This window comes from Pelodiscus sinensis, chromosome 13 (assembly GCF_052426305.1).
Source record: "Pelodiscus sinensis isolate ZL-2025 chromosome 13, ASM5242630v1, whole genome shotgun sequence".
Classification (NCBI taxonomy): Eukaryota; Metazoa; Chordata; order Testudines; family Trionychidae; genus Pelodiscus; species Pelodiscus sinensis.
In genome coordinates this window covers 29094643-29110041 of record NC_143064.1, presented here as the reverse complement: position 1 = coordinate 29110041, position 15399 = coordinate 29094643, and positions in this window count along the sequence as shown.

Sequence of the window (15399 nt, the reverse complement as noted above, 5' to 3'; positions counted from 1 at the left end):
CTAGACTGGCATGATTTTCCACAAATGCTTTTAATGGAAAAGCTTTCCATTAAAAGCATTTGAGGAAAAGAGTGTCTAGATTGGCATGGACTCTTTTCCGCAAAATCACTTTTTGCAGAAAAGCATCCGTGGCCAATCTAGACACGCTTTTGCGCAAAACAAATTTGAGCTGTCTACACTGGTCCTTCTGAGCAAAAGCTTTTGCGCAAAAGGACTTTTGCCCGAATGGGAGCAGCATAGTATTTCCACAAGAAGCACTGATTTCTTACATGAGATCGTCAGTGTTCTTGCGGCAATTCAAGCGGCCAGTGTAGACAGCTGGCAAGTTTTTCCGCAAAAGCAACTGCTTTTGCGGAAAAACTTGCCAGTCTAGACACAGCCGTTGTGTTTCCTCCCCTGGGATATGTGGTGTTGGCCAATGTCGGCAGACAGGATTCTGGGCTAAATGGACCTTTAGTCTGACCCAGCATGGCCATTCTTTATGTTCTCATGTTCATATGTTCTAGAGCTCATAGTGTGCATATCTCCCCACCCCCACCTTCTGCCTCCAAATCTGGAAAGTGGGACTTCACTGCATGGCCCTCACAAGGACAACAGTGCATTTTTCTTTCTTATCCTAAAAACAAGGAGATTTGGTTGCAGGGGCCATTTCAGAATCTGTAGTCTTCCCCATGATTTTTGGTGATGGGAAGGATACGACAAAGCTCTCTGAGCTCTTGAAAGAAGAGGAGCGCATGCTGTCGGTTCAATTTCACAGGGGTTCTATAGGTGTGAATTTACATATGGGCTTATTTATCCCCGGGTGGGGGGGGGGGGCGGGGAACAGAATGGTGCACAGCTGAAATATTTTGACACTGAAGGTGTAAACACTTCCCATGAGGTATCAGAGCAAGGATAAGTCCCCACGGCCTCTCCCTCCCTTCCCTTCCAGCCAAATGCCTCTACCAGGATCAAAGCCTGCTTGAACCTTTTCCATATGCCCTGCTGCTATCAGACAGCCCCCTCAGCCAGGTGGCCTTGCCTTCAAATACCATCCACAGACCTCCCACTTCTGAAAGGAATACAATAAAGCTGGGCCAGAAAGCAATTAGAAAGCAATTCTCTCCTCACACTTTCTCACAAAGTGTAAGTTGTCCTGGAAATGAAGGCACAAGAAAACACCGGGCAGGTTGAGACCAGGATGAATAGGGCTTGGCTAAAGTTAGAGCAAAATAATTTAGCATTGATGAAAGGTGCCAGATTGATGGCCCTAAACAATGACTCTGTTTATCTACGCACATGCAGCAAATGTAACAGAATCCTAGACATACAGGGCAGGATGGGATCTTGAAAGATCAATTCTATCTCCCCTGGGCATGCTCGGCCCACCTTGTCTAGTGGATGGGGAACAGTTTTGCTGTGATGGTCCCATTATTTTTTGGACACTCTGATGAGACTGTTGGTTAGAATGTCAGCTGTGGCTGCAGTTTTCTGGTGTGGACAGTGGTCCACTAGGAATTAGACTGAAACCCAACAATTCATTTCACACAGGTCACTAGACAGACATTATTTCTACACCGTTGTAATGTATCTCCCTGCAGTGTCCCTGCATTGAGTCCTCACCAGGGAGCAAGCATGATTATCTGGGCCACATAAATATCTAGGTTGGCCGCCACACATTTCATGAGCCTAGAGATAGTTTAGGATAATGGCAAGCAAACAACCTGCCTTATACAGCATGATCTTTATGATCAGCTGCTAAAGTTTTGGTAAATAAAATATGGCTGTGCATCAAGATAAACCATCTCATTGGGAATTCAGAGGAAAACAACAAAAAGATTAAATGGCTGAAGGGATTGAGTTATGAGAAAAGATTAAAAGAGCTAAATCTGTCTAGCTGAGCTAAATGACAACAATAGGGAGATATGATGACTATCTACAAGTATATGAAGGGTGTACATAACAACGCAAGATAAATGGTTTAGGATAGTCCAAGGGAGTTTAACTCAGCTTAATGGATTTGAAGTGAGCAAAGGAAGAAAACTCTGTGAAGTCTGCTTGTCTATGAATAGAGGAGCCCCACTGCTGTTTGAAACTAATGGCCCAGGCCTCAGACAATAGACTGTAGGGAAAATCCTGCAGTACTCTTTAGGAGGCTGGAGTAGATGGGTCCCAAGAAACCTAGGTGATTTATAACTTCCCCCCATATTCTCCAGAAAGGCCTTCTGGTCTCATCCAAGAATTAGAAACTTGGCACAAAGATTTTTGTTCTTGCACCAAGCAAAGACATTCCTAGAAGGGGAAGCCTCCTGCCTCTCCAGTATACTTAGAGAAGCTGCTGTATTTCAGCTGCAGAACTTCATGTGTATTATCAGCATGATGGACTGTAGAAAGGATGCTGCTCTCTCCTCTGACAGAACCCACTTATATTGCACTTGGGTGAGAGGAAAAATGAAGTGGAAACTGAGAACCTCCTTATCGGCTGTACCCCTGTCTCAGGAATACACCTGCAACGGGTTCTTTCAAGGAGTGCTGGATCCATGTAAAAGCTTTCATGGAAATTTTCACCTGGAAAGCTCACATTAAGCACTTGATTCTGCAAATTTTACCACTGCTCAGCAGCACTTACTCTCTCAGGTAACTACACTAAAATCCATGGACTATCCATGTAAATGCTACAGGGGAGTAAGGTTTGCAGAAGCAAGATAGCAAATAAACATTGATAGGGAAAGGGAGAATGTTAATTCTCTGATTTATGAGTCTCACTTTAATTAGCAGCTATATGCCAAATACATTAAGGAGCTAATAGCAGCATTACACTTACCTGGAGGAGCTACAGCAAAGGCAGACTGCCAGAAGCACCATTGGACTGGAAGGAAATAGAAAGGGATTGTGGGTAAAGCTATGCATATTGCCACAAGACTGAGCAGAGGCACGGAATGAATGGTCTCATGTCTCTGCTGCTCAAGAGTCAGCAAAGGCTTTTGCAGGGATCCAGCTCCAAGAGGGAAGATGTGTTTATGAAATGAAGCCCTGTCAATGTGCACCCAGGCTAATTCCCACGCACGTCGGTGAGAGTTTTGCTTTAGTAACCAGAGTTGGAAGCTTGGGATTCAACTCTCAAAAGAAAGCTACTTCAGGGAAGAACATGGTTTTCTGGCTGCCTATGGGAATATCTGATTCTTGCAAGGCCAGAGGGCTGATCAGGTTTTTGAGACATTTCATCTGCACATTATTACAATTGCAGTTTAATTTGATGCCTGCTGCAATGCATCTTACCTGGGAATCTCTATTCCAGTGATCCTGACACCAAAGGTTATTTCCCCAGACTAGCCTCCCATGCCATTAGCCAAGCTGGACCCAGCAAGTAAGTAGGTGAAGATCACTAGTTAATTGTCAAAGGATTCCTGCTTGGTCATATGTGCCTTCTCTTGGGCTTCTTATCCCACTATAAGGAGGCAGTAGGAATATGACTGGACCCTGCTCTATGAAGATGCAGACCTCAAAGCACTATCAAGTTCCATCTTGATCACTGACTGATTAAGGCTCAAATGCTTCTCTGGTTGAAATCAATGGAAACCCCCATTGGTCAATGGTACAAGATTGGGCCCTGGAAGAACTAAGCTCATAATCACAACTAATAATCAATTAAGGATTTTTCTACTCCCAGAGTATCCATGTGCAGGTTAGAATTTCCAGAGATATATGCAAAGAAATACATAGTTATGCAAAGCTACTCAACTAGCCTTCCCTTATTTAAATCTGTGGGCTGGTCATGAATTTTCTAAATTTGAGCTGGGTGGTTTATCTGGGACTGGTTAGATGAATCACTTGATATTGCTTCTGTTCAGACTAGATGATTTTGCAGACACTTGTGTGTGTGTGTGTATTGACATTTGGCACTCACAAATACTGGTCGACATGACTTTGAACTGTGTTTTTCACTTAGATCTTTGCAGAAAGTGAACACAAAAGGGGATCAAATTCAGCCAATGGAAATTCATTAAAAAATTCAAAGAGAGATTCATGCCGAGTTGTACTAGCAAAAAGTGAACCCCCCCTCCCTTGACAGAGAAGGCACAGTTGGTTTTAGTCACTGTCCGCAGCATTTTCTTCTCCTAATTTCCTAAACAAGCAAGGATTTCCTGTCTCGCCCTCCCATATTCTGTCCCTCGGCTCTATCCCTTGTGCACCAGATTCCTGGCCACTAGAATTATTGCTCATCTGATGCTGGGCCAGTACAAATCAGTTCTTTAAATGGTAATTTCCCCCACGAGGCTCCCAGCTCTCTCATTTCTCTTCTTGCCTGCCCAGTTTCCAGCTTAAATTTGCAAATGACAAATTGTGAGTTTGCCTCTAATTCCAGCTTCTCTGGCATCTTCAAGTGAAACAACCCACTCTGTTTAAAGCAGCAGGTTCCTTGAAACCAGCAGGAGGGAGGCTTTTCCTCTCCTTCCTCACCCCTCCCCCGCCTTAATTGCAGCCCAACATGGGCTTTTGAGGTGTATTAAACATACAAATTATTCTGCAAAGCTTCATAAAGTGCTAGTTACTGAGGCCTCTAATGGGAAACGACAGTGCAACCAGAGAGGCTGTTAACGTCAAAGCATTGTCTGAAATTGCTCTGGGAACATTATCATTTTGCAGGCATGAAGCAGGACCAGGCATCTACGGATATGGTAGGTCACTCTGACATGCACACACAAGCAGGGCTGGTTCTTTGGGGCTTCACGTGTAGGAGAGGCAGAATTTCAAGGACCAGGGAGGGTGGGGGTCCTTCTGTAAATGGCTCACCCTACCCACATCTGGGATATGGTATTTGACTCTGGGCCCACATTCCTAGAAAGATATTGACAGATTGGAGGGAGTTCAGAGAAGAACCGTGAGCATAATCAAGCGGCTGGAGGGTATGATTTATATAGAGAGATTAAAAGAGCTACATAATAGTAACAGTAATAAGCATTTACAGCACATAGTGTTTTTCATCTTTGCACTAAAACTAAACTAAGTGCTAACTAAACGAACCCAGTTATATGAATATCCTAACTATGTCTGGTATAGCCAGCTGATAACAGGAGGGGACATGGTAATCACCTGCAAGCATTTGAAGAGTTCAAATGTCAAGGAGGGAGGGGAATTGTTTAGGTAAGTCCAAAGAGCTATAATAAGTCAGATAAAGGCATAAGATAGGCAAAATAAAATGTTGGTGAGATCTATTAAGCAGAGGAGTCGTCTCCCCAACATGGGAATAGTGGACACTGGACAGTCCCATCCCTTGGAACATTTGAAGGCTGGACCAGATTCCCTGAAGAGAAGAAAGTTGGGACTAGTCATGCTGTACTGAGTCCCAGCTATGTCAGACTCCAAGGGGGCAGGTCTCCTCCTTGGCTGTCAGAGGATTGTGTGGAGCTGGTTATTGTCTAGGCAATTGATGTTGTAAAAAGATGGAGACAGTGCAATGTGTACTGCTTCTGGCTGGGCAGGACCTGGCTGGTGCCAAGAGCAACACAGAGGCAAAGGGAGATAAATTAACCTTTAGTGTCTGGGCACTAGTTTTTATCCCTGCTGCAGCAGCACTGGTAACTAGGAGGCAGATGTTGACAGAGGCATTATGCTTTTGGTTTATAGCAGGGGTTCTCAAACTTTGTGACCCCCCTCTATGTTGCTGCAACCCCTTTCTAAGTTGCTTGCAATCCCCCTTCTAAGTTGCTTGCGACCCCCCAGGAGCTCAAGACCCACAGTTTGAGAAATACGGGTTTATAGTGTGTTTGCTGGCTTGTTCATCACAATTTTTGTGTGGGTCATTCAGGTCTCCAAATATATCTGGTGTATCTCCCCTTTCCATTCATGCCGGCAGAAAACAGATGTTAGCACAGCCCACATCTCCTTCTCTTCAAAGTGAATGTAGTGCTGGCTGGAGCTGGAGGCTGTCAGCTGGCAAGCTGCAAGAAGAGCTGGAGCTAGAAAAGAAACATCTTTAATTGGAAGAATCTCAGGTCTCCAAGGCTTCCTCTAGTAAATTAATTACAATAAATGTGTAACCTCAAAACTTGTTGTTAAAACATATCCAGCTTTAAAACACAGAACTGCCCTTCATCTGGTCCTAGCACCTTGCTCCGTAGCCACCAAGCCCACCCTCCATGCCCATCTTGCTTTGCTGCCAGTCTTGCTCTGCCCCCAGCCTGCTTGCCCACCACCTCCTGAGCCAGTTTGTTTCTGTGTCATCCTAACCAAATATGGGTCAATAAATAGGGCCTTCTGAGAGTCAGCATCAACCAGTATTTCCAGATACCTCCAGGCAGAACCCCATTGCTGTGTCACTGAAGGTATCAGGAATGACCAGGCAGGATGACATTCTCAGCCGCAGCAAAGGCAAGTTCTAGCTGAGGTGTCTCGTCCATTCAAAAACAGGCACCTGTTCTCCCAAGACCTGGCCTTAAGACAGTCAGCTTGAGATCTCAGTTCACAGCTCAAACCTGTCTCAGTAATAGGCCTAATCTGGACACTCAGGGTATGTCTAGACTACAATCCTCTTTCAAAAGAGGCTTTTTTGAAAATCTTTCAAAAAAGCCTCTTTCGAAAGAGAAGTGATAGAAATGTAGCTGAAACAAAAAACAGGACTATGTAGCACTTTAAAGACTAACAAGATGGTTTATTAGAGTCTGGCCCACAAAAGCTCATCACCTAATAAACCATCTTGTTAGTCTTTAAAGTGCTACATAGTCCTGTTTTTTCTTTCGAAAGAGAGCGTCTAGACTACAGCCAGTACTTTCAAAAAAGTGAGCCACTTTTTCGAAAGAGAGCACCCAGGCAGTCTGGACGCTCTCTTTCGAAAAAGCACAGTTCGCATTCAATAACACCTTTTTTCAAAAGAGCACTTTCGAAAAAAGGCGTTATTCCTCGTAAAATGAGGTTTCCCGCGATTGGAAAAAATGGCCGTGTTCTTTCGATTTACTTTGAAAGAACACGGCAGCAGTCTAGACGCAGGGGGAGTTTTTTTGAAAAAAGGCCACTTTTTTCGAAAAAAAAAAAACCTGTTGTTGTCTAGACACACCCTCAAGCCAATCACACTCATTTGGTATCAGCCCTGGCATGAAAGTAAGCACAACTGGGGCGTGGAGGGGTGTGTGTGGAAACTTCCCCTTCTTGCTTCATATCCTTTGGTATATATGGTTGTGACTACTTTCTTCCACTATTTGATCTGAGGAAGTGGGTCTGGCCCACGAAAGCTCATCATCTAATAAACCATCTTGTTAGTCTTTAAAGTGCTACATTGTCCTGCTTCTTGCTTCAAGTGAGTTTAATGACTTGGTTCAATAACTCAGGGAACCACCAACATGGAAAGGGTTAATGAATCATGCTGGGAAATCTTCCACTAAACACTTCAAATTTCAGGTTGAAATGAATCCTTTCCTCTGTGCCAACTGACAGTAGAGGAAGGATAGGGCAGGAGATGTGTGAGAAGGGCTGGTGTATGGCCAGGCAGTCAGAGCTAACGTGGACAGCAAAGAGTGGAAAGGAGAAAGCAAGCCAACCACCCTCCCCCAAAGCTGAAGATGCAGTTTACAGAGCCCAAATCCAGGTTCAGGACCTCTAGCGGGTCATTCTTCCCATTCCCCAAGCCTTGGTCTATACCGCGTTGTAACCAATTCCTTTCCTTTGTCCTCCTCCCTTCAATGCAGACATCAGACAGCACCCTGATACCGACAGCTGCTGCACCTGCCTTAGCACAGGGGCCAGAAGTCATTTGTGCATTTACCCTTGGGGAAAGCCAATCTAATTAGAGATCAGTGTACCAAAGGCATAAGGAGGTGGGGCTGAGGAAACTACTTCTCTGGGTCTCAGAAGCAGACAGGCTATTGTCATAGTGGCAATGGAAATGAGCGTGGAGAATTCCTAGTAATACCTCTTACAAAGCTAAGGGAAACAAAAAGCTCCACTTTACAAGCTCTCACATTTTGGACCGCACAGAGGACAGAAGCAGAAAGATGCAAACACACACATATTGGACAGCGACGGGACTCAGTCTGCTGGAGGAGTTAGGGCCTTAAAGTCCAGAGGCCTAGACTGATCAGTGCTTATCAAACACACAAGGCAAGGAAAATCTCTAGACACATGTGTGAGGGGGTCACTCACCACCGTAGCGGGGGGTCCGTCATCCGTCCCCGGAATCAGTCCATTCCGCCCGCACAGGCCTCCGCTCACGTGGCGTTTCCCCTCTGGAATCTTCTAGTCGCGTTGCTCTCTTCACCACACTGCCCTCCGGCAGTGCCCAAGTCACTCGCTCTGAGCCCCCCTTCCGGGGGATTGGTGTCTCTCCAGCAGGCCTGTCCGCAGGCCTAGCAGGCTGTCCGGCTGGCTGTCCGAGCGCCCTGGCCCAGCCTAACTCTCTAGCCCTGCCCTAGCTCCAGAGAGCGTCCTGCTCCCTCGGCAGCCAGGCTCCCAGCCCTGCCGCAGGCCTAGCAGGCTGGCCGGTTGGCTGTCCACGTGCCCTGGCCCAGCCTAACTCTCTAGCCCTGCCCTAGCTCCAGAGAGCGTCCTGCTCCCTCGGCAGCCAGGCTCACACTCCTGGGCTGAAGCAGCCCTGCCCTTTATAGCCCCCAGCTGGGCCTTAATTGGCCAATGCCGCCCAGCTGGGCTGAACTCCCCGGGCCTGCTCCAGGCTGGGGTTTGGCTCTTAAGGGGCCAGTACAGGGCAGCTGCCCTGTTACACACCCTCCCCCTTAAATATCTCCGGGGGGGGGGGGTTTCCCTGCTGCCTGCCCTGTTCCGCAAGCCCCAGCCCCCATCTCGCTATGAGGCCGGCCACAGTTCCCGGCGTGTCCATATCAAGTCCTCCTCCCGGAGTGAACCCGGGACAGCCCGGCCGGGGGTGAGGGGGGGGGGGGGAAGAGGGGGCGCAGGCCCACCCGTCTCACTGCGCCCCGGCCCAGGGACCCTGAGTGCAGCTGCGCCGCTGCGATTGGCTCAGTCCGGGCCTTGCTGGCCGTGGCGGCTCTCCCGCCTGAGCGATCCCTGGGCCCCTTCTTCTCCCCCCCTTCCCGGGTACCTGTACGTCTGAGGGCTCGTTGGGCTGTCGCGCTGCCCCAGTCATCCTAGTGGGGTCCGGGTGGCCCACTCCAGGGGTCCAGGGTTGGGTCCTGCGAGGTCCCATCGGTGGGTCGGCCGCGGCGTTCCAGCACCCATCGGGGATCTAGCTGGTCCAGCCCATCGGGGTCGTCCTCGGGATCCAGGGGTGCTCCGGCCACAGGTCTGGGCCAGGTCTCCGTGCCCCAGGCTGGGGCGTTTCGGCCGGCCTCCAGGAACTCAGCTGGGTGCCGCCCAGCCCGGGCCTCCCCGGGCAGGAGTTTGGGGTCTGCCTCCAGCTCCTCCAGCGGCTGGGCCCTGACTGCCCTCTCCCGCCGTCTTCTTATCCTCCCCGCCCCGCCCCCTGGGTTCCGGTCAGGTGACGGGGTGGTGAACGCTGTCTTCTCCTGGGACTCCCGATCCAGCGGGATTTGCCAATAGCCCTTAGTCAGGTCGAGGGTTGTTATGAACTTGGCTTTTCCCAGGCGTTCCAGCAGCTCATCCGTTCGTGGCATCGGATAGGCATCAAACTTCGATATCGCGTTTACCTTTCGAAAGTCAATGCAAAACCTAATGCTTCCGTCCGGCTTAGGGACCAACACGATCGGGCTCCTCCACTCACTTCTGGATCGCTCGATCACTCCCAGCTCCAGCATGGTGCGGACCTCTTGTTCCACGACGTCGCGCATCCGTCGGGGAAGAGGTCGGTTTCCCTCCCGCACGACCTGACCGGGCGGAGTTCGGATGGTGTGCGTTATCGCCGAGGTTTGGCCCGGCCGCGAGGTAAAGGTCCTGGCGAAGGTTTCGACAAGCACCTGGGCTACGCGCCGTTGGTTCGGCGACAGGGTGTCCGCGAGCTGGGGTGTCTCCTCCTCCTGGGCGTCAGGGACCCTAGGGCCTAACCCGGGCTCCGACGGGTAGGGCGCGACCACCATGCCTTCTCGCTCTCGCCAAGGTTTGAGGAGGTTCACATGGTATATTTGTTTTTTTTTTCGCCGGTCCGGCTGATGAACCTCATAGGTGACTGGGCCCACTCGTCGGGAGACCTCATACGGCCCCTGCCAGCGGGCCAGCAATTTTGACTCCTCTGAGGGGAGTAACAGCAGCACCCGATCCCCGGGTTCAAACACTCTTTCCCGGGCTCCCCGGTTATACCCTCGCTCCTGCGTTCGCTGGGCCGCCTGTATGTTCTCTTGAGCCAAGGCCCCCACCTGCGTGAGTCTCTCCTGGAGGCGGAGTACGTACTGCAGAAGCCCGACCGAGGAGGAGGGGGTCCGTTCCCAGGTCTCCCTAATCAGGTCGAGGACGCCCCGAGGTCGTCTGCCGTACAGGAGCTCGAAGGGGGAAAATCGAGTGGAGGCCTGTGGCACCTCCCGCACCGCCATCAAGAGCAAGGGGATGAGCTGGTCCCAGTGCTTCATGTCCGGTGGAGGGAATCTTCTCAGCATCCCCTTCAGGGTGCGGTTGAACCGCTCTACCAGCCCGTCGGTTTGGGGGTGGTAGACGGAGGTCTGTAGTTTGTGAATACCCAGGAGGTCGCAGACCTGACGCAACAACCGGGAGGTAAAGTTCGTTCCTTGGTCTGTCAGTAGTTCCCGAGGTAGCCCCACCCAGGCAAAAATCCTCACCAACTCATTCGCGATCGTGCGGGCACGGGTGTTTCGAAGGGGGACGGCCTCAGGGAACTGGGTTGCATAGTCCATGATCGTTAAAACATATCGAAATCCAGCCGCGCTCCGCGGAAAGGGCCCCACTATGTCCAAGGCGATCCTTTCGAAGGGGGTCCCTACCACGGGCAAAGGGACAAGGGGAGCCTTCGGCACCCCGGGGGCTGCGGCGAGCTGGCAGGCTGGACATGACTGGCAATAGTCTTTGACCTCTTTGTATACCCCGGGCCAGAAGAAGCGGGCCAAGACTCGGGCCAGGGTCTTCTCATGCCCGAGGTGCCCGGCGGCAGGAAGGTCGTGCGCCAACCTCAGCACGGTTCGTCGATGGACCCGGGGTACCAACAACTGGGCCTCTTCTTCCTGCGTCTGCGGGTTCCGCCCGACCCGATAGAGCTGGTCGGCTCGTAGCTCAAACCGGGGCCAGTGAGCCGCCCTCTGTGGATCCACCACCGTCCCATCCACACAAGCAAGCTGGACGTAGGCCTCCCGCAGGGTGGGATCCTCCCGCTGGTCACGGGGAAAGTCTGCCGAGTCCAGTGTAATCGGCACGTCCTCCATGTCTGCGCGCCCTGGGTCGGCCGGGCCAGATGCGTCGTGCTTGGTGGGGCCTTCCCGGTCGAGCGACCCCGGCGGTCGGTCTGCCTGGAGTTCCTCCCCTAGGAGTTCCACATGGGGCTCGGTCGGCGCTGGTGAGTCTGTAATGAGAGCTGTAAGACCTGGCCAGTCGCGACCCAGCATCATAGGGTATGGTAGATGCGGCACCACGCCCACTCGCATCATTCGGGTGACTCCCCGCACACTCAAGGGGAGCCGGACCTGAGGATAGGTCTTCACATCCCCATGGACGCACCGCAGCTGCATCTCCCCCTCGGGCGCCGCGGTGTCAGGCAGTACGTCGGGGCGGATAAGCGTCTGGCTGCACCCTGAGTCAAGGAGGGCAAACACCGCGGGGTCCCCCGCGGGTCCCCGCGTGATCAGGGATGGGGAGCTAGCCGGTGGAGTCGGGGCGGCCCCCACACCGGCCTGGTCCTGCTCCGCCACCTCCTGAAGAGCCTGGCGGTACTGGGCATCCAGCTGCTGTACCAGCCTCTGCTGTTGTCGGAGCTGCGCCGCCAATCGTTGGGCTCGCAGCTTCACTGGCGGCGGTCGCCCCTTAGTCAGTCCTTCAGGCATTGCCTCTCCCTCCATGGCCCTCCCGCCCGAGTTCGCCGAGAGGAGAGGAGGGAACCCCCACAAACTTCTCTCTTTTTGCCTGGGGGGGGGGGGGGGGGTTTTTTTTTTTTTTTTTTTTTGGATTAGGGTCCACTGAGGCACCCGCGGGGCCCTTACGTCAGGGCCGGGATCGCGTAGCTTCAAGTGCCCACATTCTCCACCATCTGTGAGGGGGTCACTCACCACCGTAGCGGGGGGTCCGTCATCCGTCCCCGGAATCAGTCCATTCCGCCCGCACAGGCCTCCGCTCACGTGGCGTTTCCCCTCTGGAATCTTCTAGTCGCGTTGCTCTCTTCGCCACACTGCCCTCCGGCAGTGCCCAAGTCACTCGCTCTGAGCCCCCCTTCCGGGGGATTGGTGTCTCTCCAGCAGGCCTGTCCGCAGGCCTAGCAGGCTGGCCGGCTGGCCGTCCGAGCGCCCTGGCCCAGCCTAACTCTCTAGCCCTGCCCTAGCTCCAGAGAGCGTCCTGCTCCCTCGGCAGCCAGGCTCCCAGCCCTGCCGCAGGCCTAGCAGGCTGGCCGGTTGGCTGTCCACGCACCCTGGCCCAGCCTAACTCTCTAGCCCTGCCCTAGCTCCAGAGAGCGTCCTGCTCCCTCGGCAGCCAGGCTCACACTCCTGGGCTGAAGCAGCCCTGCCCTTTATAGCCCCCAGCTGGGCCTTAATTGGCCAATGCCGCCCAGCTGGGCTGAACTCCCCGGGCCTGCTCCAGGCTGGGGTTTGGCTCTTAAGGGGCCAGTACAGGGCAGCTGCCCTGTTACACATGTTTTATGCTTTAAAGCATTAGGGTATGTCTACACTACAAAGTTAGTTCGAACTAACTTTCATAGGCGCTACACTAGCGCTCCGTTAGTTCGAATTTAATTCGAACTAACGGAGCGCTTAGTTCGAACTAGGTAATCCTCATTCCACGAGGATTAAGCCTAGTTCGAACTTACTAGTTCGAATTAAGGGGTGTGTAGCCCCTTAATTCGAACTAGTGGGAGGCTAGCCCTCCCCAGGTTTCCCTGGTGGCCACTCTGGCCAACACCAGGGAAACTCTACTGCTCCCCTCCCGGCCCCGGAGCCCTTAAAGGGGCTCGGGCTGACTACGGTGCCCGTGCCAGGTGCAAGCCTGCCAGCACCCAGCTAGCAGACCCTGCACCTGGCATGGATCGAGCCACCCACCCAATGCCCCCCAGCCCTCCCCCTCTTCCCGGGACTAGGCTGGCGGCTCCCGGGAGCTCGCCCAGGACCACAAGAGGCGGGCACCCACCTGGGCTAGTGCAGACATCGTGGACCTCGTCCACGATCTCCGCACTAGGCACAGGAAAGTGGCCATCTAGGGCAGGAGAGCTGCCAGCCTGGCCACACAGGAGCAGGTGTGCAAGAGAATCAAGGGGGTCCAGTGAGACCCCCGACCCTGAGCCCTGAGCTTACAATGGCCGTCCTGGGTCAGACCAAAGGTCTATCTAGCCCAGTAGCCTGTCTGCCGACAGCGGCCAACCCTAGGGACCCTGGAGGGGATGGACCGAAGACAGTGACCAAGCCATTTGTCTCATGCCATCCCTCTCCAGCCTTCCACAAACCTTGGGCAGGGACACCACTCCTACCCCCTGGCTAATACCACTCCATGGACCCAACCTCCATGACTTGATCTCACTTCCCTTTAAACTCTGTTCTAGTTCTAGCCTTCACAGCCTCCTGCAGCAAGGAGTTCCACAAGTTGACTCTTTGCTTTATGAAGAACAACTTTCTGTTACTAGTTTGAAGCCTGCTACCCATTCCTTTCCTTTGGTGTCCTCTAGTCCTTCTTTATGGGAACTAATGAAGAACTTTTCTGTATGCACCCTCTCCACCCCACTCATGCTTTTAGAGACCTCTATCCTGTCCGCCCTCCATCTCCTCTTTTCTAAGCTGAAAAGTCCCAGTCTCTTTAGCCTCTCTTCATATGGGACCTGTTCCCAACCCCTGATCATTTTAGTTGCCCTCCCCTCTCCCAGCCTCTCTCTTCCCCTCTCCCACCTCCTTTTCCCAGTCTCCCCCTGTTTTGTTCAATAATGACAGATTCCATTTTCGAAGACACGTAATCTTTATTTTGTACATCAAGAAGAGGGGCTAGGGAAGGGTAAATGGAAGGAGGTGAGGGAGGAATGGGGCACGAGCCCCCGATGGGGAGGACTGGGCTGGCTCTGCGGGCTTCTGGGGGTGGAAGCTCTCCTGCAGCCCCCCAATTGCCCCCTCTCCCGAGATGGCAGCCTGCGGCAAGTGCAGCCGGGCTGATGGCCGAGTGGTGTGATTTGCCCAGTGTGGGTAGTCCGGGCAATCCAAGCCAGGACTGCTTTGCAAACGGGGCACCCCTGAGAACTGTCTGTCCGGGGTAGGGGTCGGGACCCTTTAAGCACAGCCCTCGGCTAGCCTGAGATCTAAGTTCTTCTCTGATGCCCTGCCGGCACTGCTTCCGGCCATCCTTAAGCCCGGTTCAGGGTCCATTTAATGTGGACGTGCTAGTTCGAATTAGCAAAACACTAATTCGAACTAGTTTTTAGTTCTAGATGTGTTAGTTCGAATTAGCTTAGTTCGAATTAATTAATTCGAACTAAGTTATTTCGAATTAACGTTGTAGTGTAGACATACCCTTAGAGAGAAGAGTGAAATCCTCTGTAAGAGCTAATTATCAGAAATAATTTTCAATAAAATGGGAAGCAGAGGGAGGAAATCCTCTCTTAGTGGAAAAATCTATGCAACCCTCTGATGAGGTAGTCACAGTTCATGTCGTCATCACATAACTGGAAGTCAGAGAGGTTTTCCTTATGGCTTGTCAAGACTGGTACAAGAGGCTCTGAGGAGACAGGTGTTTGTGTGTGAACTGCTCTAAGGAAAGGGTGTTTGGGTGTCAAATCTGGAAGGCAGGAGACGTTGTTAGGGACTCGGAGGAGGGGAGATTTTATTTCTATCCCAGTGTTGGTAGAAAATGCCACATTGACGGGTCCTGGAGAATGAAACCTTCTATACCCATGGGGCATAGAGAAGACTGGCTTTGGCAGGGTAAGTTTGCTTCACACACTGATCAATACTCCATGGACAATGGAACAACTCCAAAAATGTGTAAGAAGTTTCAAAATATCCTTGCCCATTCAATGCAGGGAGCCCCTTGGTGCACATATGGAGCTAGTTGAAGATATCCATTTAAATCATATTAAATGAAAATGGTTGCAGAAAGAGGTACTGGTGCTTAATGAGCGGGTGTTCATCTGAAGCAATGCACCAGCATGGTGTTTGGTGTGCCATGCAGCCAGGAAGAATTCTGGGAGGTCATCTGGAGTTGATCGTCTGTCTAACTCAGTATGCACCCAATACTCCAGCCTGGTGATAGGGGGTGCAGTATTGCAAAGAGAAATGTTGAAGATTCTCTTCCTTCTTGTCTCTTCTGGCCCCAAAACCTTAGCACAGTGCTGGAAAGTGCACGGTGTGATACTGGTGACTCATTAGGGATCAA